General features: G+C 40.3%; 1 long non-coding RNA gene across 2 annotated transcripts in view; it reads left to right on the top strand.

The window, feature by feature from the left end:
- The window catches only part of LOC131277268 (uncharacterized), a 175,114-nt gene that overhangs the window by 148,313 nt on the left and 3,739 nt on the right, over positions 1-23,062 (top strand). For both annotated transcript variants that reach the window (XR_011648016.1, XR_011648017.1), the window contains exon 2: positions 22,219-22,322. This is a non-coding gene — a long non-coding RNA (uncharacterized lncRNA). The remainder of the gene's footprint in view (positions 1-22,218; positions 22,323-23,062) is intronic.

A 23,062-nucleotide genomic window follows, 5' to 3' on the forward strand; every position in this document is an offset into this window, starting at 1 on the left:
TTGGAAATTAAACAGCACACTCTTAGAAAAACAGTGGGTCAAAGAGGAAATCTCAAAAGAAATCAATGACTACCTTGAAACAAATGATAATGATAACACAACATACCAAAATTTATGGGATGCAGCAAAAGCAGTACTGAGAGGGAAGTTTATAGCCATAAATTCATATATCAAAAAAGAAGAAAGAGCAAAAATTGAAGAACTAACTGCACATTTGAAGGAATTAGAAAAACAACAACAAAGTAACCCAACAGGAAGAAGAAGGAAGGAAATAACAAAGATAAGAGCAGAACTAAATGAAATAGAAAATAAGAAAGCACTTGAACAGATAAACAAGACCAAGAGCTGGTTTTTTGAGAAGATTAACAAAATTGACAAACCTTTAGCGACACTAACAAAGAAAAAAAGAGAGAAGATGCAAATACACAAAATAAGAAATGAGAAAGGCAATATCACCACTGACCCCACAGAAATAAAGACTATCATAAGAGGATATTTTGAAAAACTATATTCCAACAAAAATGACAATCTAGAGGAAATGGACAAATTCCTAGAAACACATAAGCAGCCCATATTGACAAAAGAAGAAATTGATGATCTTAACAAGCCATTCACAAGCAGAGAGATAGAATCAGTTATTAAAAATCTCCCAACTAAGAAGAGCCCAGGGCCAGACGGCTTCACAGGTGAATTCTACAAAACATTCCGGAAAGAACTGACACCAATCCTGCTGAAACTATTCCAAAAAATCGAAACAGAAAGAACATTACCCAACTCCTTCTATGATGCCAACATTACCCTAGTACCAAAGCCAAACAAAGACACCACAAGAAAGGAAAATTACAGACCAATTTCTCTAATGAACCTAGACGCAAAAATACTTAACAAAATACTTGCTAATCGTATTCAACAACACATTAAACGTATTATACACCATGACCAAGTGGGATTCATCCCAGGTATGCAAGGATGGTTCAACATAAGAAAATCAATCAACGTAATACACCATATAAACAGATTGAAGGAAAAAAAATCACATGATTATATCTATTGATGCAGAAAAAGCATTTGACAAAATACAGCACCCTTTCTTGATAAAAACACTCCAAAAGATTGGAATACAAGGGAATTTTTTGAACATGATAAAGAGTATATATGAAAAACCTAAAGCCAATATTGTTTACAATGGAGAAATCCTAGACTCCTTCCCTCTAAACTCAGGAACAAGACAAGGATGCCCACTGTCTCCGCTCCTATTTAACATTGTCTTAGAAGTACTTGCTCGAGCACTGAGGCAAGAACCAGAAATAAAAGGCATTCATATTGGAAAGGAAGAAGTCAAAATTTCATTATTTGCAGATGACATGATCCTATACATAGAAAACACTGAGAGATCTACAACGAAGATTCTAGAACTCATAAATGAGTTTAGTAAAGTCGCAGGTTATAAGATCAATGCGCAAAAATCAGTAGCATTTCTGTACGCCAATAATGAGCAAGATCAGGAGGAAATCAAGAAACAAATACCATTCACAATAGTAACTTAAAAAATCAAATACTTAGGAATAAATTTAACTAAAGAGGTAAAGAACTTATACACCGAGAACTATACAAGATTGTTCAAGGAAATCAAAGAAGACCTGAATAAATGGAAGACTATTCCTTGTTCATGGATAGGAAGACTGAACATTATTAAGATGTCTATCCTACCAAAACTGATCTACACATTCAATGCAATCCCAATAAAAATCAACGCAGCCTTCTTTAAGGAACTAGAAAAACTAACTATGAAATTTATTTGGAAAGGAAAGAGACCCCGAATAGCCAAAGACATACTGAAAAAGAAAAACGAAATTGGAGGAATCACACTACCTGACTTCAAAACATACTACAAAGCTACGGTGGTGAAAACAGCATGGTATTGGCATAAGGAGAGACACATAGACCAATGGAATCGAATTGAAAGCTCTGATATAGAACCTCACATATACAGCCACATAATATTCGATAAAGCCACCAAACCCTCTCAACTGGGAGAGAGTGGCCTATTCAACAAATGGTGTCTGGAGAACTGGATAGCCATATGTAGAAGAATGAAAGAGGATTACCATCTCACACCTTATACAAAGATCAACTCAAGATGGATCAAAGACCTAAATATAAGAGCCAAGACCATAAAAACCTTAGAAAGCAGTGTAGGGAAACATCTACAGGACCTTGTAATAGGAAATGGATTTATGAATATCTCACCAAAAGCACAAGCAGCAAAAGAACTAATAGATAAATGGGACTTCCTCAAAATTAAAGCCTTCTGCACCTCAAAGGAGTTTGTCAAGAAAGTAAAAAGGGAGCCCACACAGTGGGAGAAAATATTTGGCAATCATATATCTGATAAGGAACTTATAACTTGCATATATAAAGAACTCCTATATCTTGAAAATAAAAAGATAAACAACCCATTTAAAAAATGGGAAAAAGACTTAAACAGACACTTCTCCAAAGAAGAAATACAAATGGCAAAAAAGCACATGAAAAAATGTTCCAAATCTCTAGCTATCAGGGAAATGCAAATCAAAACTACAATGAGATACCATCTTACACCCATAAGATTGGCAGCTATGAAAAAAACAGAAGAATACAAGTGCTGGAGAGGATGTGAAGGAAGGGGAACACTCATCCACTGCTGGTGGGAATGCAGAAGGATCCAACCATTCTGGAGGACAGTATGGCGGTTTCTCAAAAAACTAGCTGTAGATTTGCCATATGACCCAGCAATACCACTGCTGGGTATATACCCAGCAGAACTGAAAACAAGGACACAAACCGATATATGTACACCAATGTTCATAGCAGCATTGTTCACTATTGCCAAAAGTTGGAATCAACCCAAATGCCCATCAACAGATGAGTGCATCAATAAAATGTGGTATATACACACAATGGAATACTACTCGGCTGTAAGAACAAACACACTACAAACATGTGATAACATGGATGAATCTTGAGAACCTTATGTTGAGTGAAGCAACCCAGACATTGAAGGACAAATACTACATGACCTCAATGATATGAAATAACCAAGCTGCCCTAGATAGCAAGAGACTGAACGATAGGCTTACAGGAAATCAGAGGGTCGAGGAAGGATGTGAGCCGATGTCTGCAGAGGTGGAATTTAAGACGAGATGGTGGTAAGTATGAACACAAAGAAGAAATAAAAGGGGGGCAAGGGGTTGCCTTTGGTTGGGGCTTTGCGGGTTTGAGGGTGGCTGGGGAGGGACGGATGGGTAACATTGCCCAAAAGTGGGGGGAGGGAGGGGTAGCATACGAACACAGGAAAGGGTCAGGTGTTGGTGGAGAGTAAAATGCCGAGAAAATCATATCAAAATATAATAAAGAGGGTTATCTGTTTAGAATGCTCGGAGGGGAGGGTCTGATGCAGGACGGGCTCCTGGGGAATGTCTAAATGCTCATTCTGCCAGAGTGGGTGACACCATGGGGTAGAAACCCAAGTAGTGAGAGTGGGGGTGGACCCACATCCTGGGGAGGACTAATGCCATCAAATAGAGGGAACTGTATCCCTCGAGAGAAAGGGTGGCTCCCAGGGCATTGGGGCAGTTGAGCAAGTTAGGCCCTGAACACTATTCCATCTATATCTGGAAGTGGCTCCTCAGGAAACGGAGGTTGGCTGTCACTGTGGGCACCAAGGTGGAAGGGAAAATGGACGTTAAATGTGTGGAACCAAGGTAAATGGGGGGTAAGAGAGGAGTTTCTTGAGAGTACACAAGGATTGATATAAAACATGTAATATTACACCATAACATATAGGAGATGACAAACTGATAATGTAAACCATAATGTAAAACATAGGATAACTAAGAATGTAAAAAACTGTGTATCCTAAAGTATGCACCATAATGTAAGCACAGATATCACCTTGTTAGAAAGCTTGTGTCTCAGACTCTATACATCACGTTAAGTAAATATGATGTGAATAGGGTGTAAGAGTAGCACTGTGGAAGGGAAAAGGTTTTGTGGTGGATGTATGGGAGTGCTGTACATTATATATATGCATTGCTGTGGTCTAGGGCTCCTGTGAAGAGAAGCTGAATAATTAGGGGGAAAAAAAAAAAAGGAAAAGATAGGATGTAGAATTTTTTCCATGTAAACACGTGTTCTTTATCTAACCTTTAAACCCATCGCTATATGCCATTCCCTAGTAAGGGACCCTGACATTATATTGGGCTTCAAATTTTGGGGAGTTCTGGATCACAGAGTGTTTCAACAATGGCAATGGAGGGATACTGGTATGGGATGCCATTGACAGGTGATATATGGCTGACAGGGAGCTGTACAGAACATATGTCCAGGGTGCATGGTAATGTTTGGATATACTCATAGTGGTAACAATTAAAAACCACAGCAGGGGGGGTACTGGGTTCCTGGCCAGTGATGCTCTGTCGTGGTCCCTAGGGGAGCAGCAACAGTCCCCTAGGTGCAGTGGCGGGGACCGGGAGGGAGTGAGGGTTCAACAGTGAGCCCCTGATGCTAATGACTATGCTTGTGAGCTGATAAGCTCAAAATAAGAACAAGGCCTAGAGCAACATTGTGCCTGGGAATTTCCTCCTGTCAGCCTTCATGTTACTCAAATGTGGCCAGTCTCGAAGCCAAACTCAGCATGTAAATGTAATGCCTTCCCCCCAGCGTGGGACATGACACCCGGGGATGAGCCTCCCTGGCACCAAGGGACCACTATCAACTACCAACTGATGATGCAACTGGAAAATGACCTTATACGAAAGGTTCAATGTGGATCAGCAGAATATCCCTGTCTACATAAAATAACATGACTTTAAAATGCTGTTTGACCTAAAGTAAGGGGGAAATGGAAAGGAGAAATGAGTTTATATGGCTATGAGTTTCTAAAAAAGAGTCTGGAGGCTGGCAGAAGGATTGCCCTTATGCACAACTGAGCAGAGTCAGAGAGACAGATAAAGCAGATACAACCCCCAGATATTGGTTCCTTTGAGGGCTAAAGAGACCCATGGGAGTTATGGTCATGGCCGATGGGGTTAACTACCAGGTCAGATGGCCCCTCTTTGGAAATGGTGTTTATGTGTGATGAATCTGGACTCAGATGGGATATCCCTTCATAAGACTTTCATGCTAATGTGCTGGAGGTGCAGTTAATGTTGGGGTTTAAGATATATTTAGGGGATTTGAATCTCTGGACTGACAATGTGATAGCCAGGTCCTGAGCCTCAACAGACTCCAGCACCTACAGTCTGTTTTATTGGACTTACCACACTCAGCTAAGATGGAGTTGAAGAAGGACAACCACCACACCATGGAGCCTAGAGTGATTACAACTGAAAGTGGGAGGATTGCATCCAGCATCCATGTGGAATCTGAGCCTCCTCTTGACATAGAGGTGCAATGGACACAACCAAACCAATGTCCACATAGAAGAGGTGGCATTGGATTGGGAAAAGTGGACATGGTGGCTGATGGGTATGGGGAAAGGCAGGAAGAGATGAGAGGTGGAGGCGTCTTTGGGACATGGAGCTGCCCTGGATGGTGCTTCAGAGGCAATCACCGGACACTGTATATCCTCACAGGGCCCACTGGATGGAATGGGGGAGAGTATGGGCCATGATGTGGACCATTGACTATGAGGTGCAGAGGTGCCCAAAGATGTACTTACCAAATCCAATGGATGTGTCATGATGATGGGAGGAAGTGTTGCTGGGGCGGGGGGAGAGGTGGGGTGGGGCGTGGGGTTGAATGGGACCTCACATATATATTTTTAATGTAATATTATTACAAAGTCAATAAAATTAAAAAAAAAAGAGTAAACCATAATATAAACTATAGAGCATGGTTAGTAGCAATACTTTAATATATGCACATCAATTGTAACAAATGTACCACACTAATGAAAGATTTGTGAAAAGTATGGGGGGGAGGAGGAGGTGAGCAAAAAGGGAATCCCCTATATTTCAATGTAGCATTTATGTAATGAAAGCCTTTTTTAAAAATAAATAAATAAATAAATAAAAACCAAAAAAAAAAAAAGAATTGTATACAATCCCCAAATACATAAGTAGAGTATACATTTAATTTCTCCTTAATGTTTTTCTGTTTTAGAAAGATACTGTTTACCACAAAGAAACTCCAGTAATACCGGTAAAAAACTATTTTTCTACTAAATTTGATCTTGATCTTTTTCTTTACTTACTGAAATTTGGCCATTGGCTTATTAATTACTTTCATCTCAAAACTGTTAAAGTTTAATTGGAGAATTATAGGACAGACTACGCAAGTCAAGGTTTATTCTGTTTATCCCCTCTATCCCTATCTTTTTTTTTTTAAGGAGGTTCTGGGGATTGAATCCAGGACTTTATATATGTGAAGCATGCACTCAACCACTGGACCACACCCGTTGCTTTTTAAGATGTGAAGCACACGCTCAACCACTGAGTTATATCTCCTCTACTCTGTCCCTATCATTTTTCATTTCCAGGCCTGGTAGACAGAATTCTAAGCTAAACCCACATCTTCCCTATCTTTCTACAACAAGACCATCTCCCATAGTTTCCTAGACTGGTTTTATTATTATTTTAAAAATTTAAAAAAAGATGTATTTATTTTTCTCCCCCCCCCCCCCCCATCTTTTCTCTGTGTCCATTTTCTGTGCATTCTTCTGTGTCTGCTTGTCTTCTCTTTAGGTGGCACTGGGAACCGATCCTGGGACTTTCTGGAGTGGGAGAGAGGTGCTCAATCTCTTGCACCACCTCCGCTCCCTGGTCTGTTGCGTCTCTTATTGTCTCTCCTCTGTGTTTCTTTTGGTTGTGTCATCTTGCTGCAGCAGCTCTCTACTTGGGCCAGTTTGCTGTGTGGGCCAGCACTCTGCTTGGGCCAATTTGCTTTCGCCAGGAGGCCCTGAGAATCGAACCCTGGATCTCCCATATGGTAGAGAGGAGCCCAATAGCTTGAGCCACACCTCCTTCCCCCTAGACTGGTTTTAATGTGTCACTTAAATTCAGTCAATGTTAGAAGACTCTTGGGATAGGATAGGCTATAGAAATATTATGGAATATTTAAGGACAAACTCTTTAGTTTTTTTTCCCCTTAAAATAGTTTCTTTAGTCAGGTTTTTATATGACCGTTCTCATCCTGTTTGGCTTTTCTTAATTTGGGCTCCAGGAGTATTCATTAACATATATAAGTGCTTATTTAATTATTAGCAAATTGAATAGAACTCTTAAGAATTTTCATTTGTTAATTTGGTATTGCCATCTGGAGGTATGAAAAGATACACTGAGAAAACCAAGTTACACACACCAACTGAAACGTTAACCTCACCAATTTGACTCATAATTCTCACTCTTTTGGTACGGTTGTCTCCAGGTTTTCCATCATTCCACATCTCTGTTTTTTGCCACTTTTAAGATCTCCTCTGTGATCAATATTGCCTGTAATATGCAAGCTTGTTCTGGGAAACACTTACGAGGAGAAAGTGGCCATGGTGGCTGCAGGGGGTAGGGAGTGGGAGGAAGAGATGTGATGTGGGGGCATTTTCAGGGGTTGGAGTTGTCCCAGGTGATGCTGCAGGGACAGTAACCAGACATTGTATGTCCTCCCATGGCCCACTGGGTGGACTGTGGGAGAGTGTGGGCTATGGTGTGGACCATAGACCATGAGGTGCAGCAGTGCTCAGAGATGTATTCACCAAATGCAATGAATGTCTCATGATGATGGAGGAGGTTGTTGTTATGGGGGGAGGAGTGGGGTGAAGGGATTGGGGGGTATATGGGGACCTCATATTTTTTGAATGTAACATTGAAAAAATAAAGAGAGAGAGAGAAAAAAAGAGATCACTGGAATTCATACCATCTGGAATTCAGTTACTTTTCAGGCAGCTACAGAAGAGTCCAAAGTATATATGCCTGCATGAGTCCGTTATCTCCTCTGTTAATACTTCCATATTCCTAGTTCTGGGATTTCCCAGTGCTGATGGTACAGTCCATTAATGAGTGGTCCTACTTGGGGCTTTGTAACTGTGCCAGGTCTCTCACGCGGAGGCTGTTGATGGAGTTGCTACAACAGTACACTTGAGAAAACAGAATAAAGGGTCCAGAAAGGGCAAAAAATCTCCTTGTCACTTACTTATTACAAAAAATTCAAGAGATCATGGAAAGAAGCCCCATCCAGGCTGGTTTCTCCCAGGGTGGTCAAAAACTGCTCAAGGTTGGGGTGGATAAATGTCAGCTCTTCATGATGAACATAAGACCTACATAGTTTTTTTCTTCTTTTTTCTTTTTGTTTCTTTTATTTTTCTTGCACATAGGTTTTTTTTTCAGTAATTTTTTTATTTTTAAAGAAACTTTACATAAATGTTACATAAAAAATATAGGGGATTCCCATATGCTGCACTCCCTCCTCCTGCCACGCTTTCCTGCATTAACAGCATCCTTCATTAGTGTGGTACATTTGTTAAAATTGATGAACCCATGCTGAAGCATTGCTACTAACCATGGACTGCAGTTTACATTATAGTTTACACTTTGTCCTGTACAATTATATAAGTTACCACACAGGTTTTTGATGACTATTTCAATCTCTTCACTTGTGATTGGTTTGCTGAGGTCTTCTATTTCTTTGAGGGTCAGTGTAGGTTGTTTGTACATTCCTAGGAATTTTTCCATTTCATCTACATTGTCTAGTTTGTTAGCGTACAGCTGTTCATAGTACCCTTTTATGATCTCTCTTATTTCTTTGGGGTCAGTGGTAATGCCCCCCTCTCATTTCTGATTTTATTTATTGGAATCTTTGCTCTTTTTTTCTTGTTTGGCCTAGCTAAGGGTTTGTTAATTTTATTTATTTTCTCGAAGAACCAACTTTTGGTTCTATGATTCTATTGTTTGCTTTTGTTCTCAATTTCATTTATTTCTGCTCTACTCTTTAGTAATTTTCTTTCCTTCAGCTTTGTTTGGGATTAGTTTACAGTTTTTTCTTTCAGTTTCTCTGGGTGTGCAATTAGTTCTTTGATTTCAGCTCTTCTTCTTTTTTTATTTATACAAAAAATGGTTTATTTAGCAAAAGACACACTGAGAAAAGAGTTTTTATGGCCCAGGAGTCAAGGCAGGTAGGTGACAGGCCTTCCTAGGCCCTGCTTAGAGAGAAAGGAGCCAGGGACAAAGTGGTAAGAAGTGCTACAAGGAGTGCTGAGTGGTGCGGCCTGAGGAAGAAGGCTCCAGCTGGATCAACGCTGTTAGTAGGTCATGGGTGGGACTCACAGGTGACCTCACTGCTAACTATTGCTGTGGGCCACAGCTACTGCTGCTCACTGGAGTGGGAGTTGTTTCCTAGTTCCTGGAAGGCATCCACCAGGGACGCAGGACAGGAAGCCCGGGATGGGAAGTGCAACTCGTGGTGAATGCCAGGAAGAAGCAGTTGCTCTGCAGCAGTAAGGCAAGGTAAAGATGGAGAGGCAGCAATGCTTCCTTTTACATGCAGGCATTCTGCTCTGTCTCAGCCAGGCCCTCTTTGACTAGGACCCAGGCATGGATGATGCCTCTCTTCATGCACTGCATAGTGCTCCTTTTGCCAGCATAAGTGGGCTGGATCTCTTTTCCCATCTCCTCTATGACTGACAGCAGTTCCATGTAGGTGCTCTGGGAGTCCTCGGTGCCAGGGAACTTCATTGTCTGCATGTAGCCCATAGAGGGTGGCCCAAAGTCATTAAACAGTGGTATAAAGGAGGTGGCATCTCCTAGGACCGTGATAGATGGTGATGGGATAATTCCAGCTGTGGGAACTGGGGTGCCAGGCTCAGGGGTACTGGATCTGGGTGTGCTGCTAGGGGGGGTTGGGATTGTAGGACATCCCTGATTCCTGGGCATGGGCAGACACTGGCCAGCAGGTCCTGTGGGGTTGGCCCTGCTCTCTTGCTTCTTTTTAAATGTAAGCTTTAAGAGCTATAAATTTCACTTTTAGCACTGCCTTCAGTACATCCCATAGGTTTTGATATGATGTGCTCTCATTTTCATTCCTCTCAAGATATTCCCTGAATTCTCTTGCAATTTCTTCTTTGACCCAATTGATTGTGTTGTTTAATCTCCATATCCCTTCTTCTGTCCATTATTGATTTCCAACTTCATTTCATTATGATCAGAGAAAGTGCTTTGTATAATTTCAATATTTTTAAACTTATTGAAACCTGTCTTGTGACACGATATATGATCTATCTTGGAGAAGGATCACCAAGCACTTGAAAAGACGTATACCCTGCGGTTTTGGGGTATGATGTTCTGTATATGTCTATTAGATTTAGTCCAGTTACTTTTTAAAGATTTATTTTATTTATTTCTCTCCCCTTCCCTCCTGTTGTCTGCTCTCTATGTCCATTTGCTGTGTGTTCTTCTGTATCCACTTGCATTCTTGTCATGCAGGACTGGGAAACTGTGTTGCTTTTTTTTGCTGTGTCAACTTGCTGCGTCAGTTCTCCATGTGTGTGGCGCCACTCATAGACAGGCTGTGCTTTTTTTTGCATGGGGCAGCTCTCCTTGTGGGGCACAGTCCTTGCACGTGGGGCTCCCCTACGTGGGGGATACCCCTGCGTGGCATGGCACTCCTTGTGCGTGGCAGCAGCTACGCATGGGCCAGCTCACCACATGGGTCAGGAGAACCCTGGACCCTCCATATGGTAGGCAGATGCTCTATCAGTTGAGCCACAACCACTTCCTGACAGTTGTGTATTGAAGTCTCCAACTACTATTGCAGAGACATCTATTTCTCCCTTTAGTTTTGCCAGTGTGTACCTCATGTAACTTGGGGCACCCAGGTTAGGTACAAAAATATTTTTTATAGTTATTTCTTCTTGGTGAATTGCTTCTTTTATTAATATATTATGAGCTTCTTCATCTCTTATAACAATTTTGCATTAAAAGTCTAATTTGCCTGGTACTCCAGATTTTTTTTATTACTATTTGTGTGGAATATCTTTTTCCAAACTTTCACATTCAACCTGATTGTATCCATTCATCAAAGGTGAGTCTCTTGTAGATAGCATATAGATGGATATTTTTAAATCCATTCTGTCAATCTATGTCTTTTGATTGGGGAATTCAATCCACTAATGTGCAATGTTATTACTGTAAAGACATTACTCATTTCATCCATTTTATCCTTTGGCTTTCTGTTGTCATATCTTATTATTGTCTGTCTTTTTATCCTTTGTGTAACCCTTACTAATAATCTTCATTTCTACATTCTTTTCCAAGTCTCTCATCCTTGTTTTTTTCCATTCAGGCTGTAGCACTCCCTTTAGTATCTCTTATAAATCTCATCTTTGCATACTCTCTCAGTTTTTGTTTGTCTATGAAGACTTTAAACTCACCATCATTTTTGCTTTTTTTTGTTTTTTAAAGATGTATTTATTTTTATTTTATTTCTCTCCCCTTCCCCGTCCCTCCCCGCCCCCAGTTGTCTGCTTTCTGTGTCTATTTGCTATGTGTTCTTCTGTGTCTGCTTATATTCTTGTCAGTGGCACCAGGAATCTGTGTCTCTTTTTGTTGCGTCATCTTGCTGCATCAGCTCTCCGTATGTTCGGTGCCACTCCTGGACAGATTGCATTTTTTTCACACTGGGCAGCTCTCCTTATGGGGCACACTCCTTGTGCGTGGGGCTCCCCTATGCAGGTGACACCCCTGTGGGGCATAGCATTCCTTGCACACATCAGCACTGCGCTGTGTGCCAGCTCATCACATGGGTCAGGAGGCCCTGGGTTTGAACCCTGGACCTCCCATGTGGTAGGTGTACACTCTATCCGTTGAGCCAAATCCGCTTCCCACCATCATTTTTGAAGGACAGTTTTGCCACATAAAGAATTCTTGGCTGGTAGTTTTTTTCTTTCAGTCACTTAAATACATCATACCTCTTTCTTCTCACCTCCATGGTTTCTGATTGAGAGATTGGCACTTAGTCTTATTGAGGTTCCCTTGTAAGTGATGCATTGCTTTTTTTCTGTTTCAAGAATCCTCTTTATCACTGATATTTGTCATGCTGAATAGCAGGTGTTTTGGACTAGTTCTCTTTGGATTTATTTTGTTAGGGGTGTGTTGTCCTTGGATATTGATATTTATATCTTTCATAAGGGTTGGAAAGTTTTCAGTCATTATTTCCTCATATATTTTTCCTGTCCCTTTTCTATAATCTTCCCCTTCTGGGACACCGATTACACATATGTTTGTGTGTTTTGCATTGTCATTCACTTTTCTGAGACCCTGTTCCATTTTTTCCATTCTCTTCTTTTTCTGTTCTCCTGAATTTTCCAGTTTAGATGTTCTTTCTTTGAAATCACTAATTTCTAATTCTGTCTTATTTTTAATTTGGTGAATTGGGAATTTACTAGAGATTTAACTTCTCTCTTTTTTTCCTTCTTAAAATTTCTAATATTTTGAATTCCCTTGTTATTATTATTTTCTTATCTGGAACGGTAACTGATCATATTAAGGATTCTTCATAAAAATATTGTCAAATATGAATAGATGGGCTCCCTGGTAAACTAAAAATGCACATATTTGGTTCAACATATATTTGAGTGACTACTCTGACTAGCTCTCAGTGTTATATTTCTACTTGGAGTTTAGTACCTTGAATACAACACATGTTTGATGCCTAGTAATTTTTTATATTATACCAAGACAGAATATATATTTATCTTTTTGTGTGGTTAACATAATCAAAGTGAAAGTACAGAATTGTATAGATTTTTTTTTTTAGTATGAGGGATTGGTATAATGTGCCTGTCAAAGAGTGTAAATTGTTATATAAACTGTAGATCATGGTTAGTAGCAATGCTTCAATATGGTTTCATCGGTTTTAACAAATGTACCAAACTAATGAAGGATGTTGTTGATCTGGGGAAGTGTGGGAGATGGAGGAAATGGGGTATATGGGAATCCCTTATATTTTTATGTAACATTTATGTAATGTAAAGCTTCTTTATAAATAAAAAAAAACAGTTTAAAAAAAATGTGCCTGTCAAGTGCTATAGCCACAGGTGGGAATGACACATGTAGCTTTTAAAAAAAATATTTTTATTGAAGTTTATCATCCAAAAATGAACATACATAAACAATACGTGTATAGTAAAAGTTGTGAACTTACAAAGTAAACATGCATAACATCATACAGGGGTCCCATACAGCACCTCTCCACCAACACCTTACATTGTTGTGAAATATTTGTTAAAATTATGCAAGAGCATCATCAAAATATAACTACTAATTATAGTCCATATGTTACATTAGGTGTATTTTCCCCCATCCCACCCAGTTACTATTATTAGTTTAAGTACTGGGGTTGGGGATTGAACCCAGGACCTCATATGCAGGAAGCCTGTGCTCAATCACCAAGCCACATCAGCTCCCCGAGTTGGTTTTTTTGTTTGTTTTCATTTTAGGAGGCCCCAGGGACTGAATCCAGGACCTCTCATGTGGGAAACAGGTGCTCAACCTCTTGAGCAAGATCTACTCCCCTATTTTTTTTTGTTTGTTCTTATTTATTTTTTAATGTTACATTAAAAAAAAAATGAGGTCCCCATATACCTCCCACCCCCCTTACCCCACTCCTCCCCCCATAACGACAACCTCCTTCATCATCATGAGACATTTCATTGCATTTGGTGAATACATCTCTGAGCACCGCTGCACCTTATGGTCAATGGTCCACATCATAGTCCACACTCTCCCACAGTCCACCCAGGGGGCCATGGGAGGACATACAATGTCCGGTAACTGTCCCTGCAGCACCACCCAGGACAACTCCTAGTCCTGAAAACGCCCCCACATCACATCTCTTCTTCCCACTCCCTACCCCCAGCAGCCACCATGGCCACTTTCTCCACACCAATGCCACATTTTCTTCAATTACTAATCACAATAGTTCATGAATAGAATATCAGTAAGTCCACTCTAATCCATACTCTATTCCTCCATCCTGTGGACCTTAGAATGGTTGTGTCCACTCCACATCTATATCAACAGGGGGCTTAGATTCCACATGCATGCTGGATGCAATTCTCCTGCTTTCAGTTGTAGGCACTCTTGGCTCCCTTGTGTGGTGGTTGACCTTCTTCACCTCCATGTTAGCTGAGTGGGGTAAGTTCAATAAACCAGAATGTAAGAGTTACAAGTCTGTAGAGGCTCAGGGCCTGGCTATCACATGGTCTGTCCAGAGATTCAGGTCCCCTGGGTATAATTAAACCCCAGCACCAACTACAGTTCCGTTAAAAGTAGCAGGAGAGGCTTGTAGACAAAGATCACATCTGAGTCCAGCTCCATCACACAGAAACACAAACTCCAAAGTTGGGCCCTCTGACTTGGCACTGAACTCCATCTGCCATGACCATAGAACCTGTGGGTCTCTGTAACCCTCAGAAGAACCAATACCTGGGGTTGTATCCACTCTGTCTCTGGGACTCTGCTCAGGTGTGCATAAGAGCAACCCCTCTGATAACCTCCCGGTTTTTTTTGGAGACTCATAGCCATATAAACTCATTTGTCCTTTCCATTTCCCACTTTTGTTCAGGTCAAAAATCATTTTTAACTCCTGGTGTTATATGTAGACTGAGATATTCTGCTGGTCTGAGTTGACCCTTTTATTCAAGGTCATTTTCTAGTTACATCATCAGCTGGTACTTGGTAGTAATCCCTCGGCATACTCCCCTATTTTTAAAAATATGTTTTTATTACAGAGGTTGTGAACTTACAAAACAATCATGCATATGTGTAGAATTCCCATACAACAGCCAATCACCAACATACCACACCATGGTGGAATATTTTTTACAGATTATAAGACAATATCATCAGACTATTACCACCAACCATGGTTCATAGCGTACATTTGGCACACTTTTTAAATTACCCCCCCCCGCCCATTATCAACACAGTATATATATGGCATTGATGCAAGGATATTACAGTGTTGCTGTTAACCACAGTCCATAGGCTATACCAATTGTATTTCTCCCATGCTTCTCCACATTCCCACTACCCTGCAATAGTAATGTATATCTACTCTAGCTCACAGAAGGACACTCTTGCATCTTTACCAACAACCATAATTCTCATCCACCTCTGGGTTCACTGTGTTATTCAGTTCCTAGATTATTCTCTAGCTTTCTTTTGATTGACAGTTATATCCATAGACTACCCTTTTCAGCCACAATCCAATTTATAAACCAGCTGCTACTCTATAATGTATTACCATCAACTCTATCCATTTCTGCAATTTTACTGTCAAGTTAATTAAAACTTCTACATACATTAAGCATCAGTAGTTCTTCTCAACCCTCCTCTCAACTCCTAATAACCTATGCTCTAGTTTTTAATTCCATGCATTTATTCTTCCTATTTAGTTCATATTAATGAGACCATGCAATATTTGTCTTTTTGTGTCAGACTTACTTCACTATAATGTCTTCAAGATTCATCTATGTTATCATATGTGTCCTAATTTCATTTCTTCTCACTGAAGCTTAGTATTCCATCATATGTACATACCACATTTTGTTTATCCATTCATTAGTTGATTGATGCTTGCATTGTTTCCATCTTTTGGCAATTGTGAATAATGCCCCTATGAACATTGGTGTGCAGATGTCTGCTTGCAGCACAGCTTTTAGTTCTTCTGCATATATTTCTAGCAGAGGAATTACTGGATCATATGGCAGTTCTATATTTAGCTTCCTGAGGAACCGCTAAACTGTCTTCCACAGGGCTGCACCATTTTACAATACCACCAACAGTGAAGGAATGTTCCTATTTCTCCACATTCTTTCCAGCACTTATTGTTTTCTGTTTTTTTAGATACTAGCCATTCTATGCAGTATGACATATCTCATTGTCATTTTGATTTGCATTTCCCTAATAGCTAGTGATATGAAACATTTTTTCATGTGATTTTTTGGCCATTTGTATTTCCTCTTTGGAAAAACATCTATTTAAATATTTTGTCCATTTTTAAATTGGATTGCTTGCTCTTTTATTGTTGAGTTGTATGATCTCTTTATATTGAATGAAAATCAAACACTTATCAGATATGTGGTTTCGAAATATTTTCTCCCATTGAGTGGGCTGCCTTTTCCCATTCTTAATGAAGACCTTTGACTCACAAAAGTGTTTAAGTTTGAAGAGGTCCTGTTTATCCATGTTTTCTTTCGTTGTGCATGCTTTTGTTGTAAGGTTTAAGAATGTACCACCTACCACAAGGTCTTGAAGGTGTTTTCCTATATTTTCTTCTAGGAGCTTTCTGATTTGTGCTTTTGTATTTAGGTCTTTGATCCATTTTGAGTTGATTTTTTGTATAAGGTGTGAGATAGGTATCCTTTTTCTTTCTATTGGCTTTGGATATCCAGTTCTCCCAGCACCATTTATTGAATAAACAGTTCTGCCCCAGCTGGGTTGGTTTGACAGGCTTGCCCAAAATCACTTGATCATAGATGTGAGGGTGTTTCTGAACCATCAGTTTGGTTCCATTGGTCTATGTGTCTATCTTTATGCCAATACCATGCTGTTTTTACCACTGTAGCTGGTAATATGATATAAAGTCCATAATTTGATAATTGTGCTTTCCATTAAAAAATGCTTGTGGAATTGAGACTTGAATCATTGGGCTGTCCATGCACCAGCTGGGCCCTGAGCCTTATCAGAGTTGCAATACCTACTCTCCAATTCATTTGACTCACCGAAGACAACTAACAAGGAGGTGTTGATAGACAGTCACCATACCAATGAACCAAGAGAGTCTACAACTGCAGGCAAGAGAGTCCTATCCATCAGCCATGTGGGATTGAATCCCCCTCTCAATTAGCCCCCTCTTAGATTGGGGAATGAACTATGGACTAGAGTGGACTTACTGGTATTCTATTCTAGATGTATTGTGATTCTAGCAGTGGAAGAAATTATATCATTGATGTGGAGCAGTGGCCACTTAAGTTTCTGGGGTCAGGGAGCAGGAAAACAGGTGTAATACAGGGACATGTTCAGGACTTGGGAATTGTTCTGAATCACATTGCAATGACAGATACAGGCCATTCTATATCTTGCCATAACCTACAGAATTGTGTGGGAGTGTAAACTACAATGTAAACTATAATTCACTCTTAGTGGCAATGCTCTAAAATGTGTTCATCAATTGCAATGAATGTACCACACTAATGAAGGATGTTGTTAATGTGGGTAAATGTGAGTGGTATGGTGAGCAGGGCATATGGGAATCCCTTATATTTTTAATGTAACATTGATGTAATCTAAGTATCTTAAAATTTTTTTTTAAGTGCTAGAGGAAATTTTATTGGGATTGCTTTGAATCTGTATGTCAATTTGGGTAGATTGACATCTTAATGATATTTTGTCTTCAAATCCATGAGCATGGAATGTTCTTCCAATTATTTAGGTCTTTTTCAATTTCTTTTAACAATGCATTGTAGTTTTCCAAATACAAGTGCTTTATATCCTTGGTTAAGTTTATTCCTAAATATTTGATTCTTTTAGTTGCTATTGTAAATGGAATTTTTCCCCCATATTCCTCCTCAGATTGCAAATTATGATTGATTTTTGTGTATTGATCCTGTACCCTGACTCTACTGAAATTGTTTATTAGCTCTAGCAGCTTTGTTGTAGAATTTTCAGGATTTTCTAGATAAAGGATCATATAATCTGCTAATAGTGAAAGTTTTACTTCTTGTTTTCTGATTTGGATGCCTTTTATTTCTTCTTCTTGCTTGACTGCTCTAGCTAGAACCTCTAGCACTATATTGATCAAAAGCTGTGACAATGGGCATCTTTCTCTTGTCCCTGATCTCAATAGGAAAGCTTTCAGTCTTTTTTTTTTTTTAAAAGATTTATTTTTATTTATTTAATTCCCCTCCCCTCCCCCGGTTGTCTGTTTTCTGTGTCTTTTTGCTGCGTCTTGTTTCTTAGTCCGCTTCTGTTGTCGTCAGCGGCACGGGAAGTGTGGGCGGCGCCATTCCTCGGCAGGCTGCTCCCTCCTTCGCGCTGGGCGGCTCTCCTTATGGGTGCACTCCTTGCGCGTGGGGCTCCCCTACGCGGGGGACACCCCTGTGTGGCAGGGCACTCCTTGCGCGCATCAGCACTGCGCATGGGCCAGCTCCACATGGGTCAAGGAGGCCCGGGGCTTGAACCGCGGACCTCCCATATGGTAGACGGACGCCCTAACCACTGGGCCAAAGTCCGTTTCCCAGCTTTCAGTCTTTCACCACTGAATGTTAGCTGTGAGTTTTTCATATATAACCTTTATCACGTTGAGAAAGTTTTCTTCAGTTCCTATCTTTTGTAGTATTTTTATCAAGAAAGGCTGCTGTATTTTGTCAAAAGCCTTCTTTACATCAATCGATAAGATCGTGTGATTTTTCATCTTTGATTTATTAATGTGGTGTATTATGCTGATTGATTTTCTTATGTTGAACCACCATTGCTTGCCTGGTATAAAACCCACTTGATCATGGTGAATACTTCTGTTAATGTGTTGTTGGATTTGATTCCCTAGTATTTCATTGAGGATTTTTATATTTGTATTCATTAAAGAATTGGTCTGTAATTTTCTTTTTTCATAATATCTTTATCTGGTTTTAGTATTAGGGTAATATTAACTTAATAGAATTAGTTTCATAGCATTTCTTCTTGCTCAATATTTTGGAAGCACTTGGGTAAGACTGATATTCAATCATCTTTGAATGCTTGGTAGAACTCACCTGTGAAACCATCTGGTCCTTGGCTTTTCTTTCTGTAAGGCTGTTTGATGACTGTTTCAATATCATGCTCATATTTTCTCATCCATTCCTCCAGTCTGTCTTTTGATTGCAGAGTTTAACCATTAACATTCATTGTTATTACTGTAAAGGTAGTTATTATTTCACCCATTTTGCCCTTTGAGCTTTATCTCTCATATTTTATTTTCACCACTCTTTTGACACTTCTCATTACTGTTACTGATGCAATCTTCTTTTCTAGACTCTCTTCCCAGTCTCTCTCTCCTGTCTATTCTTTTCAGGCTGTAACACTCCCTTTAGTATTTCCTGCAGAACTGGTCTCTTTGTTATAAACTTTCTCAGTTTCTGTTTATCTGTGAATATTCTAAACTCGCCCTCATTTTTGAAAGACAATCTTGCTGAATATAAGATTCTTGATTGGCAGTTCTTCTCTTGCAGTGTCTTATAAATATCATACCCCTGCATTCTTGCTTCCATGATTTCTGATGAGAAATCAGTGCTTAATCTTATTTGGTAGCCCTTATATGTTATGCATTGCTTTTCTCTGCTGCCCTCAGAATTTACTCTTTATCTTTGGCATTTGACATTCTGATTAGTATGTGTCTCAGAGTTGTTCTATTTGGAATTATTTAGATGGGAGTATGTTGTACTTCGTGGACATGGATATCTATGTCTTTCAATAGGGTTTGGAAATTTTCAACCATTATTTCTTCAAATATTCCTGCTGCCCTTTCCCCTTCTCTTCTCCTTCTGGGATACCCATCTCACTCATTTTTGCATGTCTCTTCCTGGCTCTTAGTTCCCTGAGAACTTGTTCAATTTTTTCCATTCTTTTTTTTTTCATCTGTTCTTTTCTGTGTTTGCTTTTGGAGGCCAATGTCTTCAAGCTCACCATTCCTTTCTTCTGTCTCCTCAAATCTCCTGTTATATGACTCCAGTGTTTTTTTTTAAAGATTTATTTAATTAATTTATTCCCCCTCTTCATTGTTTTGCAGTTGCTCTCTGTTCTCTGTGTCCATTTGCTGTGTGCTCTCTGAGTCTGCTCGTCTTCTCTTTAGGAGGCTCCGGGAACCAAACTTGGGACCTCCCATGTGGTAGATGGAAGCCCAGTTGCTTGAGCCACATCTGCCTTCCCTGCAGTGTATTTTTAATTTCATTTATTGTGCCTTTCATTCCCATAAGATTTAATCTTTTTCTACATATGCTTTCAAATTCTTTTTTGTGCTCACCCAAAATCTTCTTAATATCCTTAATCTCTTTAGCCATCTCATTGAATTTATTGAGGAGATTTGTTTGAACATCTATGATGAGTCGTCTCAACTCCTTTATGCTATCTGGAGGCTTATCTTGTTCCTTTAACTGGGCTAAATCTTCCTGTTTCTTGGTATGGCTTGTAATTTTTTGTTAGTGTCTTGGCATATGTGTTACTCTATATATTTATTCTGGGTGCAGTTTCTCTCTTTAGTTTAGGGCTTTCTTGCCTTTTTTTCCCTTGCTGATTGTTACAGGCAACTAGCATGGAAACAGCTGATTTTGTAGTAGGAGCCAAAGATGTAGTAGGGTGCTGTAAGTTGTGGAGGCTCAACATGCCCTCATTCCCTAATAATTGATGAATCTTCTCCCACCTTTCTCACCTGCCAGGGGTAGGGACAGAATCACAGCTGTGTGCAATATTCCAAATCATGCAGGCCAAGACTGTCTGTAGTTGCCAGAAAGACTGATGAAGCTTCATGCCCCATCCTCCCCTATCTGGGATGAGGATAGAGCTGCAGGCTTGGGCAGAAATCTATGCTATGTAGGTCCAAAATGCCTGCAGTTGTCCAGGTAGACTGATGTAGCACTGCCCTCCTCTGCTGGGGATGGACTCTCTGGAGTGCCCAACAATCTAATCTTTGTGGGCAGAATACACCTGCAGTTGCCCTGAGGTACTAAGGGTGTACTGTCCCTACTGCCCTTTACGGGGTGGGATTGGGACCACCAATGTCCAACAGATCAGTCTGTGTAGGCTGAAAGTGCCTGCTGTTGCCCAGAGTGGCTGAGGAAACACCAGTCCTCTCCTTTCCCATTAGGGGGTATGGGTGGATCTGCAGGTGCCCAACAGTTCAGTCCCTGTAGGCCAATAGTACCTGCCATTGATAGGAGAGGCTGAGGGAACACCATTCCCCTCCTATCTTATTGGGTGGTGGGAGTGAATCCATAGGCATCCAACAGTCCAGTCCATGCAGGCTGAAAATGTCTTTCATTACCTGCAAAGACTGTGGAAACACCAGTCCCCTCCTTTCCTTTTGGGGGCTGGGGATGTTTCCACAGGTATCCACCAGTCCTTACTGTGCAGGTCAAAAGTGCCTGCTGTTGCCCAGAAAGCTGAGGAAACCCAGCTCTCCTCCTATCCTACTTGGGGGCAGGGATGGAGCTACAGGCATCTGACTATTCAGTCTGTGTGAGCCAAAAGCATGTGCAGTTACCCAGAGAGGCTGGGGAAATACAGTCCCTCTGTTGTCCTATTGGAGGTGGGGGTGATCACAGGTGCCCAAAAATCGAGTTGGGCATTTGCAGTTGCCCTGAGAGGCTGAGGAAACACCAGACCCTCTTATCATATGGGGGGCAGGCAGAGGTGGAGATGGAATTGAAGGCATTCAATAAACCAGTTTGTGTGGGCTGAAAGTGCCTGTAGTTGTCCAGAGAGCATGAGGAAACAGAGTTCCTCTCCTATCCTATTGGGGTACAGAGATGGAGCTCCAGATGTCCCACTACTCAGTCTGTGCTGGCCAAAAGTGCCTGCAGATACCAGGAGAGGCTGGTCCAGGTCCTGCCAGCTTCCTCCTTGCTGGAGGTGGGGCTGGGGTTTAGGCTAGGGCTGCAATCTGATCTGGATGGAAAGAAGCTGGTTCCTACCAGCACCGGGATTCTCAGTCTGTCCCACTTCCCCTAATGCTGGAGGCCGAGTTAAAATGGCAACTACTCACCTTTTTCCAACTTGGACAGCTTCGAACATTAGCTGTTCTTAGGGTTATACTTCAGTCAGCCGAATTTTACTAATCAGTAGCTGAAGTTGGTGCCCAACTGTGTTTTCCTCCCGCATTTCTGGGAAATGCAGCTTCCAACTCCAGCCATGGAATTGCTCCAGAGGTGACTTGCACTGTGGGCACTGGCCTCTGTGGCATGGAGTGTCCTACTCATGAATCTTCTCTGCACATCGGCAGTCTCCTCCTCTCATACTTTTTAGGATGTTGAAGGATACTTTTCTGTTCTCCTGGGCCCTCCAATAGGTGCTTTATATAGTTCTGGGTGATTACTAACTGCCCTGTAGGATGAGCTGACTTCTTGGAGCACCTTACTGTGCTACCATATTGCTCCTCCTTGACTTTTTAAAAAAAATAGCTGATTGATTGATTGTTTGATTATTTATTTATTCTTAGGAGGTACTGATGTTTGAACCCGGGACCTCATATGTCTGAAGCTCGTGCTCTACTGTTGAGCTATATCCACTCCACTAGAATTCTGTAGATTTTTGAAAGTACAGGTGAGTTTATTAGAGAGTTGTTTGTTATCTACTTGTGATGATTAAGTTCATGTGTCAATTTGGCTAGGTTTTGGTGTCCAGTTGTTTGTTCTAGCAAACACTGATCTGATTGTTATTGTGAGGGTATTTTGTGGACTTAAGTCATTAGTCATTTGATTGCATCTTTGGCTGATCACATCTGCAAACAATGAAGGAGATTGCCTTCAGCAATTGCCTTCAGCAATGAGAGAAGTCTCATCCAGTTATTTGAAAGCTTAAAGAGAGACCAGATGATTTCAGCAAAGAAAGAAGAATTTCTGTTTTTGCTTCAGTCAGCCAGCTTCTGTTGGGAAATTAATCAAAACCTTCATCAGAGTTCTCAGCTTGTAACCTGCCCCATGGAATTCAGAAGTGTCCATATGCACAACTGTATGAGGCAATTCCTATAAAAAAATCTCATAATATTTACTTTATATATTGCCTGTCGATTCTTTTTCCCTGGAGAAACCTAATACACTTCTCTTTTGTTATATTACTTTGTATTTGTTCCTGGACTCTCAAAATATTCTTATTAAAGATTTTCCTTAATTTGGAATGAGATAACTATTCAAAGTATTACAAAACTATAATTTAGGATAAATTTAGTTTTACATAGTGTATACTGTACTGTATTGAATCTTTTATAATCATTTTTGTATTATGAATTTTCAATCTGTATAAAATTATTTGAGTTTCTTCAGTATGTTAAATACTTTTGCAGG

The sequence above is a fragment of the Dasypus novemcinctus genome, chromosome X, assembly GCF_030445035.2.
Source record: "Dasypus novemcinctus isolate mDasNov1 chromosome X, mDasNov1.1.hap2, whole genome shotgun sequence".
NCBI classification, from domain to species: Eukaryota; Metazoa; Chordata; class Mammalia; order Cingulata; family Dasypodidae; genus Dasypus; species Dasypus novemcinctus.